Source organism: Hemiscyllium ocellatum, chromosome 31, assembly GCF_020745735.1.
Source record: "Hemiscyllium ocellatum isolate sHemOce1 chromosome 31, sHemOce1.pat.X.cur, whole genome shotgun sequence".
Taxonomy (NCBI): Eukaryota; Metazoa; Chordata; class Chondrichthyes; order Orectolobiformes; family Hemiscylliidae; genus Hemiscyllium; species Hemiscyllium ocellatum.
This window is the reverse complement of record NC_083431.1, coordinates 27016401-27039867: the sequence shown is the minus strand read 5'-3', so window position 1 is coordinate 27039867 and position 23467 is coordinate 27016401. Positions and strand designations below refer to the sequence as shown.

At 39.4% G+C, this 23467-nt stretch overlaps 1 pseudogene; it reads right to left on the bottom strand.

Annotated features, from left to right (window-relative positions):
* Positions 1 to 23467, bottom strand: part of LOC132830244 (apoptosis-inducing factor 3-like) — a 103014-nt pseudogene that overhangs the window by 10274 nt on the left and 69273 nt on the right.

The window sequence follows — 23467 nt, the reverse complement described above, 5'->3', positions numbered from 1 at the left end:
ACACTTGCGGCCTGTGATCCACTCCAAAAACCTTTGTGTTCTCCTCACTTTTCCCTCTCAGAAAAAAAGTTACAGTTAAGTATAAAAAGCTGAGGGAAGCTAAAATCAGCAGTGCTTCAAATACCATTTCATGGAACCAAAGCCAACCACATAACTATTCAGTTAATCGTAACTCATTCTTAGTTCACTTGGACTAATGGATTTCTTCACTGAAATCTGTAAATATATCCTCATATCACAAAAGTACTTAGCAATTTCTGCTTTGCACTGATGCTAAACTTACACTGTCAGCCAAGGGTCAGGATCTGTTTTGACTCAAGCAATGCAGGGCAAGACTCACTGGAAAGGTAACCTCCCAAACTATTTGGTCTGTGAGAAGGGGACATATAGTCCAGGATTACATCTTTTTTTATTGTGCTTTGAGCTCTGTCTGACTCCCTGGTTTATTGTTTAAACCTAGTGATCTGAACAAAGATGTGTAGATAGAGAAAATATCACCTAAATCTCTAAGTGTTTATGTTCTTAAAAGATAATCTGCTAGGCCAAAGGGATAGAGAGAGAGAGTTTCATGTTTATGAATATTTAGGCACTGTAATGAGTCTCTCCTGGGAAGGTTAATTATATTTCCATCAAGGGAGGGGGCAAACAATGCAAGCAGGGCACTATCTGATTGAAAGCCAAAATGCAGCACATGGTTTAAAACAAGAATTGATAATCCAGTTGTAACCAAACAAATATTTGTATGTTTTGGTACAACTAGATTACAGTTTCTTGTTTTCAATTATATGCTGCATTTTGGCTTTCAATCAACATATTTATGTGTTTACAGGCTATCATTATTAGTGGGGCATTCTGGCTTGTTTCATGTTATGAAAATTTGATCATAAGTACTGTGAAAAAGCACACATTTTGTTGAAGTTTTTGTTGTCTTACACTCATTATGACATTTGCAAGAATGTCAATTAAAAAAAGAAAACAATATTTTATACTATGAGTGAAAAGTGCTGATTGATTGGCAAGTGGACTTTGATTAATAGAAGCATTATTATGGAGAATGCATCAATTAGGTGAGGACTGACAATTAACTACCAAGCTTAGATTAATTCTTTGATTAGATTAGAAATGGGAATGAGTGGACAGCATGGTAACTCAATAGTTAGCACTGTTGTCTCTCAGTGCCAGGGACCTGATTTTGATTCTAGCCTTGGATGATTGTCTATGTGGTGCTTGCATGTTCTCCCTGTGTCTGCATAGGCTTCTGCTGGGTGTTCCAGTTTCCTCCCAGAGTCCAAAGATATGCAGGTTAGGTGAATGGGCCATGCTTAAAACTAAGAACTGTCCATAGTGTTCAAGGATGTGGAGGCTAGGTGGTTTGCCATGGTAAATATGGCGATACAGTAGAGGACTCATCTGGGTGGGATGCTCTTCAAACAGTTGGTGCAGACACGATGGCCCAAATGGTCTCCTTCTGCACTGTAGAGACTCCATGAGTAAAAGAGATCTCTTGCAGTGCTCCTGGTGTGTTGCACTACTGTGAATAATAATTATTTTCACACCAGCATAGATTTCTGTACAGAACATTCTGACCAAGCCTCTTTTGGGTGGTCCGCAAGAGTGATATTACTGTTACCCGCATATCGAAGGCTCTTCCCAAAGAAAAATGTCCAGAAGAATGGTACAGTATCAATGGCAATCTTTTTCTTTTGCATGTTGAGTGCAGCAATGTACCCTAAATAAAACAAATAGGTCTTAAATGACACAATGCAGTTTAAGGGACAATGCCATACAATTCTATTTATGTAACCACATATAAATTTATCACACTTCTAAAATATTAAAATGCCCAAAGGCATTTCACAGGAGATACTGGCAGAAGTTAAGTCCAGCACAGCAACCTACAATCCCATAGGCACTGGGAGCAGGTGAATTTGAATGACCATTGGATGGTGGACAATTAGGAGCCCTGCACTGCTTCTGTACAGAAGGACCAACACAATTATAAGTGCACTCCGATTCTTAATTGGTTGGTGTCAGGGTTCAAACACAATCAAAGAGCCAAAAGGTTAGAAATTCCAGCCCTGAGAACTGCCAGCTGATCAGACATTGACAGCTTTCCTTTACTGGCAGTGTTACTAGGAGCAGTGGCTACAGTCAATAAAGCTCCAAGGATTCTACAAGGTGAAAATTAAATCCTGGGCATTAGATGACATGACCAAGCGCTTGACCAAAGAGGTAGGTTTTAAGGAATGTCTGGAAGGAAAAAAAGAAGTGGAGAGGAGCTAAGGGGTATAACCAGCCAATTTCTGTGACATATGTACTGAAACTGTGCAAGCAATTCTTACTTTGCAACCAACCTCAGTAACGTTTTCCCAAGGAATCAACATAAGTTGCAGACCACATCTTCCTCCCATGGAAAAATACCTCTGAAACCACAATGGTAGTTTAGAAGTTGAAACAAAAATGTATATCTTTTATGTTATAGGGAGCAAAGAAATACTGTCCTTTTTGGCCTTCCTCTGAATGAGTGTTAAAGAAGTTGCATATATGCAACACAATGGGAAATATTCACACTTCTTCAACCAACAACCTTACAAAGGTCTTATAAAATTTCACTACTATGGATCTGCAAGATGGGGTAGGACAATATTGGTTATTTGTTTGGCAGCTTCATCTCTGTACAGCTCCAACTCCTCAAAATCACAGCATCAGTTCGTGTTGAACTTTGGAGAGTTTCATGGGTTGGTCTGTCTAACAGGAATTGGGTTAAAACTGGGCAAACATATTTTGAGCCTACAGTGTGATCTATCCTATAACTAAGCTTATTTATTTATCTACAGAGTCTGCAATATTTTCTCGACACAAAAATTGATTAAGTGGCCTCTGACTATGGCTAGGAATTAGTAATAAAATAATTAAAGAGAAGTCTTTATTTCACTTTGCAGTTTATAAAATCATATTCCCCTTACCTTGTTTATGAGCTATTTGCCAGTGACTAATGTTAACATTCTCGTTATTGCACAGTGGTAGAGGAAATGAAGTAATATCTCCAGCTGCATATATTCTTTCAACATTGGTTTGCATGTACTGAAACAAAGTATTAAACATCAAAAATGAGAATAATCAATTTCTTAATGCAATCTAAATAACATCATTTTCTGAAACCTACCATAATATTCCATTTAATTCAACTTTTGTTCCAGGTCATATTTAACTGTCTTTTTTTGGAACACAGTCTAGATTCTTCAGACCCAGATACAGCAGACCATGAATTGATCAATTCTTTTCTCTTATTTTTTCGAAAACTGTATCACTGGTAACACTGTGTTGCATTAAATCTGAATGTTTCCATGTTCAGATTTGTTACCATTAGAAGCATTGTAATTTTAACACAAAATCTTTCATTTATTTATAAATGATGGTGACATTGAAAACATGCACAATCAAGAATACAGTGTGGAAACAGGCCCTACAACCCAACAGGTCCACACCGACTCTCTGAAGAGTAACCCACCCAAACCCCTTTTCCCTTTGACTAATGCACCTAATTGACAATTTAAGCATGGCCAATTCACCTAATCTGCAATCTTTGGACTGTGGGAGGAAACCCACACAGACACAGGGAGAATGCGCAAACTCCACACAGACAGTCACCCAAGGTTGGAATTGAACCCAGGATCCTAGTGCTGTGAGGTAACAGTGCTAACCACTGAGCCACCGTGCCGCCCAAGTATAGTTGTTAAGATGACTTAGTCCACTAGGCAAGATCAGACAGAAATGGCTTTATAGAATCAATGAGGTTCAGAAGGCGGCTGTTCAATCCACCATGTCTGTACCACACTCTGCAACAGCAATTAACCTAGTTCTATTCTAGTCTCACTCCCCCACCATTCCTCCAGAGCCCAACACAGTCTTTCTCTACAAATAATTATCCATTTTTACTCATCTTGCTAATACCACTTAGACAATTAATCTTAAATCAGCATGCCCCGACTTTCGATCCTATCACCAGCAAGAACAGTTTCTCCCTATCTATGCTATTTAGACCTTCATGATTCTTCACACTTCCATCAAATCTCTTCTTAACTTTTCTTCTCCAAAGAAAGCAATCCATATTACTGAAGTTATTCAGCCTTGAATCTATTCTTTAATAACTACATATCTTTCTAAAGCGCAGTGCTCAGGACTGAAGAAATTAATGACTTCAGTTATTGTTGAACCAGCATTTCCAGCAGTAGTGATGGATTGCAGCAAGCATGTATTACACCAAAACAGCTGCAAATATAGGTCTGCAGAACAGGGACTGCTAAACTATTGGAATAAATGCAACCACATTTGCAAAATAATTAAGTTAACAAAGAATATAAAATTTGGAAGGCTTTGTCTGGTCAATGCCCTTAAAAAATCATCAAACTTCATGTATAATTGAAACAGCAACCTCCAGAAAATTAGAATTACATTCCAGGGTAAATTCAGAACTCCTAAACTTTCTGTTCTTTAGCCTTAACTTTTTGAAAAAAGTTACCTTTGAATGTGGATCCTCGATGATATTACTGAATTTATCCTTACTTACCATGGCTGCTACAAAACTGAGAACATTAGCTTCCAAGAGATGAATTTTAAAAATTAAAATAGAGGACACAGAATGTGCTATCAGATTGTAAATCAACTTAACCTCAGGCACAATAACCACCTTGTGTGTGCAGCTTGGCTGACCAATGGCCAGTATTCCTCTCCTGTTTTGAGCTTTTCTTATTTCTCTTCCTCTGTATCTTAGTTTTTTTCAGTGTTAAGCCTTTCTGATCTTTTACTCGCACCCTAATTTGATGTCTGTCTTTATTCCAGACATGAATCTCTGCTCTGCAACATTTCCATGAAGCTCATTTTTCATCAGATCCATCATGCCATTATGTTGACGGACCTTTCAAAACAGCAATCAAACTATCCTATACATGGTAAAGATTTTGACTGGAATGCTTCTCGGGGATTAGTTCTTCAAGCTACTGCCCCAGTCTATTTTCACTCTCTTCATTGTTGCTGGTGCAGCTTCTACCAAATCAGCATTCACCACTTTAATCTGCATTTCCATTCACAGCATGATTATTTTTCAAGTCGGATCCCTACATTTCATAATTTTGTGGTGGTTTCTTGCATTAAAATCATAGCACAAATTGGCCTTGGTCCTTGCTGATATTGCTCTCTTCACTATTATTTCCAATACTTGCTCTAGCATCATTAAGTCTTCCTTCAGCCCCTCACTTATTTTTCGGACCACCCAGTGCTCTTCCTTTTACCATCCCACAATTTCACTGTTCTCTGTTCCTCTGTCAACCTCATCTTTCATTTTCATATGTTTTTATGTTGCTGACCACCTCCTTTGTTCTCATTTCTCACAGCCTTTCTGAATTTCATTACTGTCAAAGATATCTCTGACCATTTATCTCAGTTTACTTTCATCAACAATCCTCTATTATGCCCTAACCTGAACCAAGGTCTCAGGAAACCTCTTTCCCAGTTGTCACAAAACTTTCCTTGATTCTCAACTAACTCATTTTGGTCATTCCTCCCAACTTTATACCTCAGTTATTCATAACTGACAGAGCTATAAATTTATTTGTTAGTGAATTTTATTGAGCAGAGATTCATGCCTGGAATGGTGACAGAAGTCTAGCTTTTCTATAAATTTAGTTGTTCCCTTATCTATCTTACATGTCTGTATTCCTATGAAATCAATCACTTCCAAGATACAGTCCATACCTCTGAAGCCCATGAAATATAAGTTTTACATTCAAAACACACAATTGGTCACATCGATTCTCAGAGCTGGGTTAGTCATGTTGAATTGAAGAGTGTGGTGCTGGAAAAGCACAGCTGGTCAGGCAGCATCTGAGGAGCAAAAGAGTTGAAGCTTCGAGCATAAGTTCTTCATCAGGAATGAGGAGGTGGCCCCAAGGGGCTGAGAGATAAATGGGGGGGGGGGGGGGGGGGGGGGAAGGTAGCTGGGAATGCGATAGATCGATGAAGCTGGGGGGGTGAGGATTATAGGTCAGAGAAGAGGGTGGACTGGATATGTAGGAACGGAGATGGACAGGTAGGACAGGTCAAGAGGCCGTGCCAAGTTCGAGGGCCAGATCTGGGATAAGGGGAAATGAGGAAACTGGTGAAATCCATATTGATCCCGTGTGGTTGGAAGGTCCCAAGGCGGAAGATGAGACGTTCTTCCTCCAGGTGTTGGGTGGCTAGAGTTTGATGGTGGATGAAGCACAGGACTTGCATGTCCTTGGTGGAGTGGGACAGGGAGTTACACCACACGGGATCAATGTGGATTTCACCGGTTTCCTCGTTTCCCCTGCCCCCCCCCCGATCAAATCCTCTAACTCAGCACCTCCCTCTTGAACTGTCCTACCTGTCCATCTCCCTTCCCACCTAGCTGTTCCACCCTCCTCTCTGACATATCACCATCACCTTCCACTTTCCTGATGAAGAGCTTTTTGCCCAAAATATCAATTTCCCTGCTCCTAGGATGCTTTCTGACCTGCTGTGCACCCTACTCTCGACACCCACCTTCATCTACCTATCGCATTCCTATCTACCTTCCCCACCAGCTCCCCCCCCCCCATTTATCTCTCAGCCCCCTTGGTCCACCTCGTCATTTCTGACAAACAGTTTACGCTCAAAATGTTGATTCTCCTGCCCCTTGGATGCTGCCCGACCGGCTGTGCTTTTCCAGCACCACACTCTTCGACTGTGATTGCCAGCATCTGCAGTCCTTACTTTCTTAGTCATGTCGAGCCTTACCATGCTTCCACCCTCCCAACCAAAACCATTGACTGTTCTAGCATTATCCCAAGCCCTTTTTCTAAAAGGTTAGCCACCTCAGACTTTTTTTCATGTATTCTATCTATTTTCATATGAAAACATGACACGAGGAGCCTGTGAGTTCCTTTACAAAGATATGTCAGCTACACAGTAGCCTCCTCAGCTTCTTCACCCTTTCCTAATCACCTCCATCCACAACATACAGCCCCTAATCTCTCATATGACCTCTGCCCCAACTCTGTGCCCACGTCCTTTGGAATGCTTTTTTCTCACTTCTCCAAAATTTTGTAATCCTCATTCCCTGGCCCCCTCAATTCTAGTTAATTCTTTTTCTTTCAATTTTAAATTGTTCCCTTGCTTCACACATCATCCTTCTGACCTTTAAAAATATTGCCATGATTCCTTTTTATAAAAGACAGTCTTGACTGGTGTAATGGTCTTCCCTGATCTAACTGCTCTTACCTTTCTAACATTTGTAAAAGTCTCACCTTCCAACACCAATGCCAAATATCTCAAACCCTGGCTGTCCAGCTTTATTTCATTACAAAGCACAAAAACCTTTTTAATCAAACTAGCTAATCACATACTTTGTAACTGGAATCGTGTTTCTTAACTCTCCTCATGGTCTTAGAAATTCTGGCAGCACCTGGAATTACAAGGACACATGAAATAAGAGCAACTACAGGTGCTTATACCTGCTCATCCATTCAATCCAATTATGATTGATCTTCTGCCTCACCTCCACTTCTGGTCCATTCCATACCATCCTCAATTCCCTGAGAAAAACTGTCTAGTCACCCTAATACATTGCTCCAGAATCACCCTAAGCTATGGGACAACTCATGCATTGATTTATTCCAACTAGTACACTTTTGATCATAGTTTCTCTGTCCCACATTGACTTTGCTATAGATCCCAATGATCGATTCCTTGCCCTATTCAATTATTGATTTATATGCAGCCTCTTGTTGATGGCATCTTCAGCCACAAGATTAGATCAAACATGTCCCATACTCTAAACAATGCTGTGGTTGCATCCGGGGGAGTGGTTTACAGATGTTGCGAGATTCATAGATCCATACTGCATGGAAACAGACTTTTCTGTCCAACCAGTCTACGCCGACAATGATCCCAAACTAAACTAGTCCCACCTGCCTCACTTGGCCCTTATCCCTCCAAACCTTTCCTCTTCATAAATTTATCCAAATGTCTTTTAAACATTGTAATTGTACCTGCATCCATGACATTTTCTAACAGTTCATTCCACATACAAACCGCTCTGTGTAAAAAAAGTTGTCCCTCATCTTTCTCCTCTCACCTTAAAAATATGTCCTCAGGTTTTGAACTCCCCACCCTAAGGAAAAGACTCTCGTCATTCACCTTATCTATGCTCCTCATGATTCTATAAACCTCAATAAATCTCCAGTGAAAAATGTCCCAGCCTTTCTTTATAATTCAAACCCTCCATTTCCAGCAATATCCTGGTAAATTTTTTCTGAACCCTCTCCAGTTCAATAATATCCTTCCTATAACAGGGCTAGAAGAACTGCACAGAATACTCCAAAGGAAGCCTCATTAATGTCCTGTACAACCTCAATGTAATGTCTCAACTCCTACACTCAAAGGTCTAAGCAATGAAAGCAAGTGTGCTAAATGCCTTCTTAACCACCTTGTCCACCCGTGACACAAATTTCAAAGAATTATGAACCTGAACCTCTTGCTGTTTAACAACATTACCCAGGGCTCTGCCATTCATTCTAGAAGTCCTGTCTTTGTTTGTATTATCAAAATGCATTATCTCACATTGCATTTTTGTAATAAACAAATGGCAAGCAGCGCCACAATTTCTCCCTAACTTCCCACCATGTCCTGGGATAGACTTGATCAATCTTGCAAATTTATCTATGTTTATGTTTAGTAAAGATCTCTAGCAGTTCCTCTTCTATAATGTTTTCAAAACATCAATATTTATTTTTCTGCATTCTCTAGCCTCCATTTCTTGCTCAACAGTAAAAACTGATGCAACATATTCATTTAATATCTCTCCCATCAAAGATAAATTTGTTGATCTTTAAGGGGTCCTACTCTTTCTCTAGTTGCTCCCTTGCATTTAATGTATTTGTAGAATCCTTTTGGATTGTCTTTAACATTATCTGCCAAGGCTCTCTCATTTCCCCTCTTTGCCTTCCTGATTTTCTTCTTAAGAATGCTCCTACACTTCTTATACTCTTCAAGAGATTTAGTCTATATCTAATATATGATTTTTAAAAAATTCTTGACTAGAACCTCATACCTGTATTCATCTGTTGTTCCTTAATCTTACGAGCCTTGCCTTTCACTCTAACTGGAACATAACTCTGAACACTCATTATCAAACTTTTGAAGGCCTCCCAATTGGTCAGTTGTCCCTTTACCTGCAAACAGTCTACTCCAATCAACTTTTGAAAGTTCTTGTTTCATACCCTTAACTTCATTACCCTTACTCCAATTAAGAACTTTATAATTTTTACTTCTCTATATCTTCACTTTTGCCACAAAGCTGTAAAAGAGAATTACTTGGCAGTTAAGAGATCTTGCATCACTTCACAATGATGTAATGTATCTGACTTACAAGTTCACATTAACCTTTTATACTACATAAACCACCCTCAACTCCTTCCACAATGTCAGATTACTTATCTAATAAGGTCTTGAATACGCACAAACTTCTTCAATTCAACAGTCTGACAAGTAAAGCCATTACCTTGCCTCATTTGACTCTGCTGTCTGACTATTGATTCCATTCCATTCCTCTTCCCTGGGCATTTTCTCACATTGAACTAGATCATTGAGAAAATTCAATGTCTGGAAGAGCTCTAAACCATATACCGTGTCCATCACCAAGATTAATTATTTCCATCTCTTTAACACTTGGGCGGCACGGTGGCACAGTGGTTAGCACTGCTGCCTCACAGCGCCTGAGACCCGGGTTCAATTCCCGACTCAGGGGTATGGGTGGGTTGTGCTTCGGCGGGTTGGTGTGGACTTGTTGGGCCGAAGGGCCTGTTTCCACACTGTAAGTAATCTAAACTACCAGTTTTCATCCTACCAAGCATTTAAACCTCTTCTACACTCAACTATTCCAATATCTTTACAATGACATCTTATCCTTCACCCTTCAGAAACTCCAACGTATCCAAAAAATCTGCCACTTGTTTTCTTGGCTGTATTAAATCACATTCACCCACTCCATCTTCACTAGCCTATACTGCTTCATCACCCCGCAAAATAGACATCTCTCTGCAGGCTCGTAAGTATATCAAATACCTCCTGCCTTCCAGGAAGTAGTTTCTACATGTACTAGATACTTTTCGTGTTGGTTGCATTGGGAACAAACCCTGGAAATTACCCTAGAAATTGACACTCACTTTTATCCACGTGCAGAGGGAAGACAGAAATAATAAAAACAATGAATAAATCTTTATGGGGGAAGGAATGCATGTGAAAAAGTAACATATAATTATTTCACACAAAAAGGTGCACTGTTTTTAAAGAGAACTGATGAAAATGTTAATTGGTATTTAAGACAACAAAATCTGCACCTCATCAACAATAACTGTTCCCTTTGGATCTGTCTCGATCGGACTTTCATGAAGGTAATGGGTCGCAGGTGTCACTCCTTTTCACAAGGTAACAAGTAATGCATGCAAAATAGAAAAGAAATTGAAAACACTAGCAATCAGAAAAGTCAAAAAGTTCTAATCAAATATCCTCTTAGAAGAAAATTTTATACCAATTCCCACTACACAGAGATCTGCTGGAAGAACCTTTCCACTGGCCAGCACAACGTCTTTCACCTGCAAACATGTGAAAAGCAAGTTACAGATGTTGAAAGAACACATAAAAATAATTGTAAACTTAAATAACTAAACATTTAATGGGCTTACCAATCCATCCTCTCCCCTTAGCTCAATCACTTGATCTGACATATAAAACTTCACATCTTCCAGTTCAAATGCCTGTAATTTTACATATTTAAATTTAGAACACCAAGTTAGATCTCCATGTTTTACTTTATTCTCTTGAATTAAACATGGTACTGGAAACTGTACAGGTTTATTCTAAAAGTGGAGGATAACTGGAGCAGCTATAAACCATCTTTCTGAGGAGCAATAAAACATGTCCCAAAAGGTTTGACTCAAATTATGATAAGTTGGAAAAAGAAAGTAGAAAATAAAAATTAGCAAATTTACTTTCAAAATTTTGTCTAATCCACTTGCTGCTTCTAGCTATGTTATTGATAATGTTAAAATCTTTTGCATTTCAGATACTTGAATTTCAACTTAACTTCATTATAGCTTTACCGACTTCTGTCCCCAGTATGTGTTGATATGGGACCTCAGAACTTCCAACCACTGAGACAGAACTGGCTTTCTCAACCAGATAGGCAGCTATCTCCATTCCTGGAACACAAGGGAAACGTTATTACACAAAATATTGGGGAGGCAATGACCTAGTGATATTATTGCTTCACCATTAATCCAGAAACTCAGCTAATATTCACAAGAAGTGTTCAAATCAAGCCATGGCAAATTCCACTATCCAGACAGTGGAATTTGAAATCAATATAAATTTGGAATTAAGAGTCTAATGATGACCATGAAACGGTTGTTGATTGTCTAGAAAAATCCATCTGCTTCACTAATGTCCTTTAGGAAAGGAAACTGCCAACCTTACCAATTCTGGTCTACATGTGACTGCAGACCGACAGCAAAATGGTTGATTATGGACTGCCCTCTGGGCAATGAGGAATGTATATTAAATGGTGACTTGGCCAGTGATGACCACATCTCCTGAATGAATGAAATAAAAGTTTGCTTGACTCCATTTTATGAGGCAGTGTGCCAGTTATTGCTTAGTTGAGGCAAACTTGCCTTTCAGTCAGAGGGTTTGGATTCAGATTTGTGCAGAATCTAAAAAGACTCTTGAGGAAGTATTGCATTCTCAGAGGTCTCGACTTTCAAATGAGATATAAATCAAGGATTTGTCCATCCTTTGAGGTAGGTATAAAATGTACTGTATAAATGTAAGTCTTTACCCGTTTTAATAGAAGATTCAAGATAATGTTACAAATCTGTATGAGGCTACCAAATTTGTTACCATCTTGCTAGGGACGAACAACTATTATTTTTGAAGTAGACAAAGTGTGAGATCTAGGGAAGTTATTCAGAAAATAAAAAGTTACAAAATTCCATAGTAAAATAAATTTTACAATACAACATTAAAGTAGTAATGCAATCTATACCACACATAGAATGTACAGTTTAACACCTCAAATTAACATGTGGACATGAGTAATAGACAATAATTGAACATTCCACAGTTCACACCAAACAGTAAATGCGATCAAACCAAATCCCTCAACTTCCTTAGCAATAATCCCCACCTCACCCAAAATGTGAATGACATGGCGGGTTATAAGATCTCATTAAACTTTGCAAAGGATCACAATTCTTCACTTTTTCTGATTTGATCTTTAAACATTGATATTTAACTAGATGATCTGCCTGTATTGCTCGCAAGACAAAGCTTTTCACTGTGCCTTGGTACACGTGACAATAAATACAACTTAATTCAAATCAAACTCTCTCAAGAAGCACACCAAAGACTACATCAATGACTGCTTTCACTTTGATTGATCCCCTCCTGCTCTATGTGCTCCTAGAGTCAGAAACTACACTTGAGTGCTCATTCACAAGCAAAACGCCAGCTTTTCACTGACAGCTAGCTTTACTGGGCTAAAACTATCCAGGGTTTTCTCCGAGCTCCAATCTTGCTCAGTTGCACGAAGTAAATATGATTTTCAGCCGACTCACTTAGCTGCACAGAGTTATTAATACTCCCAAGCTTTTTCAGACCCTTTCACAGTTTCCTGAGCATAGACCGTGCAACATTAGCACTTTCTCAGTTCCTCAGAATTTCTTCTGAGTCCTGATTCCAATATTTAGCAGCCTTATAATTCCTAGTTCTTCCTGACTACTAACAGCATAAAGCCATCCAACCAGTCTTGATTCCATACGGAGTGCCCAACGTTCTCTCTGTATAGTTCAGCTGTCTTCTCAGTTGTACAGTTAGTAGCAGCACTCCTAAAATAGATGTCAGCATCTTTTTTTGTCTATATCCCAAACTCCCTGCCTTTTCCAACAACCTCTAATCTTTGAACTCCTTTTCACTGACACCTGACCAGTTCTGGGGCAGGATTTAGTATAACTACTTAGCAACTCTTGAGACAAAGTGTGTGTGTTGAATGTTCCAATTTATAGGTTGCTGGCTTCTGAGCACAAAACAAAATTGACAAATAGAAGGCTTCATTAAATTCTTTTGCTATCACTGGACCCATCCATAGCTCTGTAAGATGGCTGACTGATCATTAAATAGTTTACAGCAGATACTACGTTGCAAACACTTTAAACTAGATTACTTCCTATCAAACGTTTTATTGTAATTGTTGCATTGATACTGACTACCAAAAGTCTGCTGTGCACATCTACAAGGTAATATATAATCAGAACAATCCTGTCAGTCAACTGAAAGCAACTTCACTGTCTAATCGTAGATCATTAGCATCAGATTACACTTGGATATCTGAATCTTTTCATTGTTTAACTTCACTTTAGTTCAGACCACATTGCAAAATATTTAAACTGGAAGATGATACCAATGGATTGAAAGAGGCTGTTCCGAAATTGCAGAATAAGTTAGAGAAAGTACAGTAAGCCATTGCTTGAAGTTACCACACATAATGGCACATTGTTTTATCATCACTTAGTCTTCAGAGATTATTTTTCAAATTTGCATTGCTATTTTTGTTTAGTGTCATTTCTGCCCACAAATTCCTCATTATCTGTGGAAAATAGGGACACAGATCTCCTGAGGATAACAAAAAATACAAATACCGCTCTAATTAAACTCTCTCACATACCATGACAGACTGCACAAATAGGTTAATCAGAAAAGTACTGGGGTCTGAGGCCAGTTTCATGAGTATGCAAACCTGTGGGTTGCGAATCAGCAGATAATGAGGAGTAGTGGGCATCAGAGTTAAAAGTTGAAGTCACATATTGTTACTGCAGATCACTATCACTTATTGCCCAGACATTTTCTCCTTTTTGTTGGGCAAGAGGACACCAACATGCCTGTGTACTCAGGTCATTTGGGTACACTGCTGCAGCCTCTTGAATTCAGAGCCAACACTCTAAAACCACATGCTGGGTGGGGGCAGCAACTAACACAGGGGATAGCAAGAGAAAAAATATAGTGGCAGAGAAATAGACAAAAGCTGCATAATATCACGAGCTCATCCTAAAAGTATAAATTTTCTTTACATTTAGCTTGTCCTTCTCATTTGTGTAGATGAAGTGGAGCTCTAATATTACTTGCTAAAGTTCAAGCAATGTTTGGGTTGTGATTTCTAATTTCTGATGTAATAAATATCAACTACTTTGTATTTCAGATCTGTAACCGTGTAACAAAGCTACTCACTCACTTACCACACAAGTCGAAATTGAACCCACCATGTAAATTTTGTTGATTTCCCTTTATTTACTAATTTATTTAATAATTAATTTAAATTGCAAGTTATTTGAACTAAGAATGCACTGTGATGCACATGTATGTCAGTATTTCAACTTTATTTAAATCAGGTAGGTAAATATCTGATGGAACCTAACGCTGGCTTTAATTCGTCTGTTAATTAACTAAGCAGATGGAAAGTTCAGCGTCATTGGAAAAATAGAGTGTACAGTCAAAGGTAGCTATGAACCAACTGTACACAGCTCCCATCAGTTCACATTTCACTGAGTTGTGTCACTGAGACAGGGAACTGTGGAAGCATTGCAGAAAGCAGGCAAGATGGGAAACAGGATGACAAAAGGCAGACTAACTTTTAAGAAAAAATTAGAATGGATAACAGCAAGCTCTTCCCAAATAACAGTTAATCTTGCTTTGATCTCTCAGGTAGAGTACCAGAAGCAGAAACATTTAAGGAAGAATTACAAGTTACAAAATGGAACTTTTAAATGATTGATTTTTGATAGGTTCAATGGCCTTCCTCATCAGTAATTGTGGCCAATATACACACAGATCCTAAGACCATAAGAAATAGGAACTGGAATAGGTCTCCTGCTCCCTGACCCTATTCTGCCATTCAATAGGATTGTGGTTGATCCAATATTCCTCACATCCATTTTCCTATTCTTTACCCATACCCTTAAAACCCCAACTGATCAAGAACCTATCTCTCAGCCTGAAATACACAAGGCAGCACAGTGACTCAATGGTTAGCACTGCTGCTTCACAGTGCCAGGGACCCAGGTTTGATTCCAGCCTCGGGTCACCGTCAGTATGGAGCTTGCACATTCTCCTTCTGTCTGCGTGGGTGTTCTCCAGGTGCTCCAGTTTCCTCTCACAATCTAAAGATGTGCAGGTTAGGTGACTTGACTATGCTAAATTGCCCATGGTTTTCAGAGATGTATAGGTTAGGTGCATTAATAAGGGGTAACATAATAGGGTAGGAGAATGGCTCTGGGTGAGTTACTCTTCAGAGGGTTGATGTGGACTTGTTGAGCCAAATGTTTAGATTAGAGTGATGCTGGAAAAGCACAGCAAGATGAAGGGCTTTTGCCCGAAATGTCGATTTTCCTGCTCCTCGGATGCTGCCCGACCTGTTGTGCTTTGCCTGCACCAGTCTAATCTAAACTCTGGTTTCCAGCATCTGCAGTCCTCACTTTTGCCACGTTGGGCCAAATGGCCTGCTTCCACACTGAAGGGATTCAATGACTTTTGTGACTCTGTCCTCACACCTTCTCAACCCTTGGACAGGAGAAATTGTTCCTCATCTTGATCTTAAATTAGCAACAAAATCACAACAGAGTTTAAAAGCTTACTGGCAAAGAAAATACTCCAATACTGCTATTACATAGAGTTTAAAAGTTTGAAGGAACTTTAAGAGAATTAAAACAGCATTGATTTAATGCAAGATTACAACCTTTAACGTTTAAATACTTAAGTATTGCAGAATAATTAAATACTTAAAGAAAACAGAACGTCTCGAGATGAATGGACTTAATATAGTTTTTAAGCAATGAGAATTAATAGCTTCATTATGAAAAGGCATGTTATGTTTTGTTGTTAAAACAAGTGCTTCTTCTCACTAAGTTTCAATAGTGATTATCCTTTACTACTGTTATTTCAACAGACTCTTATACTTAACAAGTAAAGGAGCACTGATGACAACACTCTACCTAACTACAAACCACCAATGGTTGGTAATACAATATACAAATCTAATTTATATTGCATTTCCAAAAATATTTCCAACTGTCTATTAAATAATAGATACTTAAAATGTCAGCAAAGCTTCTCAAGACAAAATGTTAAAAATTACCAATGAATGAGGATCCCACGATAACAATGTCCTTTGCTGTTGCAAGTTTATTGATTCTGATCGCATCTTCAAAGCTGCGCAAGAGACAAATGTTTTCTAGATCCGCTCCTAGACAACTGAGCATTCTAGGTCTGTATTTGAAAAGACAATATGCCATAAACAGGATATCGCAGAAACTCAAAAGAAATACAAACATGCTAAATGCTTTAATCAGTGGTTGTGCTATTAGCCAGAATAATTAAGTTTATGGCACAAACCATCCTGACTTTCTAAGAACTCAGATATAAATAGTGATACATTTTGATGGTGGTAAGTATCTCGTTGACAAGGTTTAAAGCAATTGCAATGACCTTCCTATAGAATTTAAATATGTGGAAGACTTCTGAATTTGGCTTCTACAAATACAGCTATAGACATCCTCCTTTTTGTTTAAACACCTCCATGTATGTCAAATGCCCAGATAGTAAGTTTGTTCCCTTCATACAGGAAACCTCTCAGAGGCCAGTATCAAATAAAATCAAAAAGGTCTCAGCAGATTGTGAGGAAGCCAACGCACGCACATAGGATGACTAGTAGCAGCTACTCATAATAAGGGATTAATTTGAAGGTAGTCAGTCACTTACATGCTGCCTGTTGCAAGCAACAAGTTGTCGTATCGCTGGCTAGTTCCATCTTTGAAACTGACTTTCCTTTTTTTTGTGTTCACTGATATGGCCTAAACACAATAAAACAGAAAAATACACTTCAATCCAAAGGCAGCCTGCTTAAAAGAAACCTTCTGGACCTAGAATAAAAATACTAAGAGAAATTTAAAGTAAGCAGAAAAATTCCTTTCTTCACCTCTTTAAGTGAAGATATGTTCATTGATCCTTGATGGCACTGACATGTCCTGTAAGTGCTAAAGAATTAATGTAATTAAACCAATATTTGTGTGATCCATTGCTGTCTTACATGACTGAACATAGTTTCAACAAATACTAAAGACTGGATTGCAGTATATACAATTTAATTTTAGGGAATTAATAAAAAATAATTAGTGCTTCAAGATGCAGTATTGACTTCCTGGTGTCTGATCTGTTAGGCTTCAACTCTGGGAAGCTAAGTCAATGAAATGAAAGTTAGGATGTTATGGGCCAGGTGCTGGCAGGTGAGACTAGATTGGGTTGGGATATCTGGTTGGCATGGACAGGTTGGACCGAAGGGTCTCTTTCCATGCTATACATCTCTATATGACTCTATCACTAAGTGCTAGTTTCTCACTTAACAATGTGAACAGAATGGGTCAAAGTTCATCAGGAAAGCAAAAACAAAGAATCCTGAAGCAGCAGAATATTTTAAGACCTACCCACATATACCATCCTAGCAATTTTACTTTGAGTTTGGAGCAAGCATGTGTTCTCACCTAAAAATTCACTCAGCAAAATTTAACAATTTACATTTGATTTATTCATGTGAAATATTTTCAACACACAACCAAAAAGCTACTTCACAAGAAAGCTATAATAAGTACTTCAGAGTGGATAAATCAAATCAACAAATGCAAATTGAAATTAAAATCAAATCAACTTCAATTTCAACTTGCGTGTGTTGATCCCATTATGGGTCCAGCTAAAGTTGTTTTTAAGTTAGTAGAGACCTAGATATTGCAGTCAAGTAAGAAGCTATAATACAACATGAAACTTGAAGAAAGTTATCCATAACATCTCTGTGGTGTGGAATTCATCTTTGCAGACATCAGTTTGAAACTGTTATAAACCAAGTAGTCTGCAAAAGAAGTGATGTCATCAAGTAAGGTAAGCAGCCAATCAAATTAGAGTAGGCACACAGACAAGAAACCAGGAGGTAAAAGCCACTGATTTTTATAACGATTTGAAATTAAATTTCAATGATTGTGAAATAAAGATTAAGAAAGAAACATGGAATTAAGCCAAGTACCGTGGGTTTCCTCCAGATGCTCTGGTTTCCTCCCACAGTCCAAAAATGTGCAGGTTAGGTGAATTGGCCATGCAAACTTGTCCGTAGTGTTAGGGGCAGTGGTAAATGTAGGGGAATGGGTATGGGTGGGTTGCGCTTTGGTGGGTCGGTTTCCACACTAAGTAATCTAAAAAAAAAGATTTTTGGAAAGGAAAAGTATATTTTCATATCACAATTAATGGACATGTGAAAGTGTTTTTTTTAAAAAAGAAGTACAATAAAGTTTTCGCTTAATAATAGTTATGGGCTGAATTTTCTGAGCCTCTGAACAAGGTGGGTAAAATACAGCCAAAACATAACAACTGAATTCTCAACATCAAGAAATAAAAGGTTGCTTTATCAATCAAGCCTTGACCAGCAAGATGTGGATGTTATCTACTAAAGAAGGTGCAAAATTTGACCTAAGGAAATAAGGCAGGGCAGCTGACTGAGGGGTCAGTGGGGGAGCACTTTGAGGCCAGCGATCATAATTCTATTCGTTTTAAAATAGTGATGGAAAAGGATAGACCAGATCTAAAAGTTGAAGTTCTAAATGGGAGAAAGGCAAATTTTGACGGTATTAAGGCAAGAACTTTCGAAAGATGATTGAAGGCAGATGTTTGCAGGTAAAGGGCCAGCTGGAAAATGGGAAGCCTTCAGAAATGAGATAACAAGAATCCAGAGAAAGTATATTCCTGTTAGGGTGAAAGGGAAGGCTGGTAGGTATAGGAAATGCTGGATCACTAAAGAAATTGAGGGTTTGGTTAAGAAAAAGGAAGCATATGCCAGGTATAGACAGGATAGATCGAGTGAATCCTTAGAAGAGTAGAAAGAAAGTAGGAGTATATTTAAGAGGGAAATCAGGAGGGCAAAACGGGGACATGAGATAGCTTTGGCAAATACAATTAAAGAGAATCCAAAGGGTTTTTACAAACACATTAAGGACAAAAGGGTAACTAGGGATAGAATAGGACCCCTCAAAGATCAGCAAGGTGGTCTTTGTGTGGAGCCACAGAAAATGGGGGAGATACTAAATTAATATTTTGCATCAGTATTTACTGTGGGAAAGGATATGGAAGATATAGACTGGAGAGAAATAGATGGTGACATCTTGCAAAATGTCCAGATTACAGAGGAGGAAGTGCTGGATGTCTTGAAATGGTTAAAGGTGGATAAATCCCCAGGACCTGATCAGGTGTAACCGAGAACTCTGTGGGAAGCTAGAGAAGTGATTGCTGGGCCTCTCGCTGAGATATTTGTATCATCAATAGTCACAGGTGGGGTGGCGGAAGACTGGAGGTTGGCAAACCTGGTGCCACTGTTTAAGAAGGGTGATAAGGACAAGCCAGGGAACTATAGACCGGTGAGCCTGACCTCGGTGGTGAGCAAGTTTTGGAGGGAATCCTGAGGGACAGGATGTACTTGTATTTGGAAAGGCAAGGACTGATTCGGGATAGTCAACATGGCTTTGTGCATGGGAAATCATGTCTCACAAACTTGGTTGAGTTTTTTGAAGTAACAAAGAAGTTTGATGAGGGCAGAGCGGTAGATGTGATCTATATGGACTTCAGTAAGGTGTTCGACACGGTTCCCCATGGGAGACTGATTAGCAAGGTTAGATCTCACGGAATACATGGAGAACTAGCCATTTGGATACAGAACTGGTTCAAAGGGCGAAGGCAGAGGGTGGTGGTGGAGGGTTGTTTTTCAGACTGGAGGCCTGTGACCAGTGGAGTGCCACAAGGACCGGTGCTGGGTCCTCTAATTTTTGTCATTTACATAAATGATTTGGATGCAAGCAAAATCTTAGCAGGACTTATACACTTAATGGTAAGGTGCTACGGAGTGTTGCTGAACAAATAGATCTTGGAGTGCAGGTTCATAGCTCCTTGAAAGTGGAGTCGCAGGTAGATAGGATAGTGAAGGCGGCGTTTGGTATGCTTTCATTTATTGGTCAGAGTATTGAGTACAGGAGTTGGGAGGTCATGCTGCGGCTGTACAGGACATTGGTTAGGCCACTGTTGGAATATTGCATGCAATTCTGGTCTCCTTCCTATCGGAAAGATGTTGTGAAACTTGAAAGGGTTCAGAAAAGATTTACAAGGATGTTGGCAGGGTTGGAGGATCTGAGCTACAGGGGGAGGCTGAACAGGCTGGGACTGTTTTCCCTGGAGCGTTGGAGGCTGAGGGGAGACCTTATAGAGGTTTACAAAATTATGAGGGGCAATGATAGGATAAATCGACAAAACCTTTTCCTTGGGGTTGGGGAGTCCAGAACTAGAGGGCATAGGTTTAGGGTGAGAGGGGAAAGATATAAAAGAGACCTAAGAGGCAACATTTTCACACAGAGGGTGGTAAGTTTATGGAATAAACTGCCAGAGGATGTGGTGGAGGCTGGTACAATTGCAACATTTAAGAGGCATTTAGATGGGTATATGAATAGGAAGGGTTTGGAGGGATATGGGCCGGGTGCTGGCAGGTGGGACTACTTTGGATTGGGATACCTGGTCGGCATGGACGGGTTGGACCGAAGGGTCTGTTTCAATGCTGTACATCTCTACGATCTATGAGAATCTTGCTCGTGAAAGACGAGATGTCCATTTGCATGTATTTACACCATCTTAGTGCCTCATCTATATGCAAATTCCTGATCTCCCATTATGAGAGAGAAACCAGTGACAATTACTGGCATGAAAGGCACAGAGATACTTGGTGGCTCAAGCTCACTGTTTTGGCTCCCGGGCGTCCATCTTGGCCAGCTGCCTCAGTGGACACACTACATGGCAATGACCATCTGTAAACCTGGTGCATGGAGGTTGATGTTAGACACACACTAGCCTCACCATGTTATCACGGCACATCCCTTACCCACTCAGAATACACATTTCTCTTTCATTGTTGTACTTTGGAGTGCACCCACACTTTGCATTATAAGGTTAGTGCCAGGACAGTTTGCGCACAGAAGAAAGCACTGAATCATGCACTGGAGCAGGCTGTACTTCAGGAATCTTTGGTCACTTAGCCCTCACTCACTTTGTCTTGCACTGCCTTGCCTTTTTGCACTTTGACGCCTCATTCAGAACTCAAAGGCTCACTGTACTTCTGTCTTGCCTTGCCTTTTAATGCATTCCTCAATGTGATGCTTGACACTGAACACAAATATGGTGCGGGTGCTGGAAATTCTGTCAGTTTCTGGCAGCACCGAGTGCTCCTTCTGCTGGTTAAATCCTCGATGTCATAGATGCATGATGCATAAATCATGAAGCAAGCATTGCCTGAGGAAAATTACACTTTCTCATGTCAGGAAATGCTCTATGAAGATCCCCAAATTTGGCAGATGATTTTTGGTAAAATTCAGCCCAGTAAATATAGTACATAATCCAGATATAATTCTTTCAGCCTTTTTCCAAAGCTTTCTACAGTGAGACTACTGACACACAAGGGCCTATTTTCATCGATTCAATGCTTTCTAATTGATTGCCATCAAATTGAAGCACACCCTGCCAGGAAGCATAGAGTCACAAACAGCATCTTCTGAATTTCACATGTAATTGAGAATGTGTAGACTCCGGAATTTTACTCAGTTTCAGGGGAGTTTCATCATCATCATCTTACAAATCGCAAGCCATAATTCTGTGTGATCCTAAATAGTTGCTTGTGTGTGACTTCAGATATCACATGGTGTCAGCATAATTACAGATGGTATTGTTACAATGTGACTGCATCACCTAATAAATGAATTGGTGAGAATGGGGAAGGCGCTCCCGAAAACCAGAACACAGTCCCTGAAGATCAAAAGTAGCTCCTGAAAAAAAAAAATCGACCCTCATCACTTGAGTTTTATTGTGGTATGGATGTGAATCCTAATGTCTCCAAAGCAGATATTCATTGTTCAAGCTGAAAATCCACTGCACTATTGCAGGAAGTCTTGAATTGTTAGAGGGATTCCTTGAGATGAAGCATGAATTTATTGGTTTCCAGTGGTTCAGATGACCATTAAAAATCCCAGATACTGAGGTGTGCTTGCCATCATTCCTCTTTCAAGGAACCTTTTTAAAAAGACAATTGTACAAACTCTGTCTGTCCTTTCTTCATGTGTTTGTTACTGGGACTAAAATGGTTCTTGTGCTCGCCTATGTCAAATAGTCAATACATTTCAAAATAATTCATAAATGACATACTTTAAATTGTTTCAAAATTCCATCTTTGCTTTCTTTCAGTGCAGTAGGACACAGTTGGGGGCTACATTTTTGAATTCATGTCAGTTGATTGAGGGGGATTGAGTTTAAGTGCCACGAGGTTATGCTGCAGCTCTATAAAGTCTTGGTTAGACCACACTTAGAATATTGTGTTCAGTTCTGGTTGCCTCATTATAGGAAGGGTGTGGAAGCTTCAGAGAGGATACAGAGGAGATTTACCAGGATGCTGTCTGGACTGGAGGGCATGTCTTATGAAGAAAGGTTGAGGGAGCTAGGGCTTCTCATTGGAGCGAAGAAGGATGAGAGGGGACTTGGTAAAGTTAGACAAGATGATGACAGGCAGAGATAGATTGGATAGCCAGAGACCTTTCCCCAGGATGAAATGGCTATCACGAGGGGGCATAATTTTAAAGTGATTGGAGGAAGGTTTAGGGGAGATGACAGAGGTAGGTTCTTTATACAGAGATTGGTGGATGCATGAAGTTCATTGCCAGTAGTGGTAGAGAAATTTAAGTGACTCTTGGACACGTGGGTGATAGTACAATGAAAAGGGTATATAGGTTAGTTTGATCTTAGAGTAGGATAAAAGGTCGACACAACAACACGGGTCGAAGGGCCTTTTCTGTTCTATGTTCCATGTTAAGAGGGGAAATTTACCATCTCTCAGTGCATAATGGGAAATCACAGAGCACCATCTGTGATCTTCTGATGGACAGTTGTACTGGATAAACCACTTTGCAGCCAGCACCTACTTTGAGAATTTAGGCAAAAAGGTGCAAAAGTGCTTGAAGGAGGATTAAATGGTGATTGATTGTTCAAGCGAAGAGTTGCGATAAATGTGAAACATTAAGGTATCTTTTCTCCTCTCTAATGGCAGTGACACTCTGTGATTTCCTTCCATCACTTTGTGCAGCAACAGTATTTAGAAATGCAGCAACATTTTCTCTGATGAGTGTTTCTTGAAATGTGTTCAACACGTACAAATTCTCAGAAATATCAACCAGACAAAATCTGTTAACACGGTGACTATAACATCAGGAGGAAATAGTGTTTACAGAATTATTTTCCCTCACTT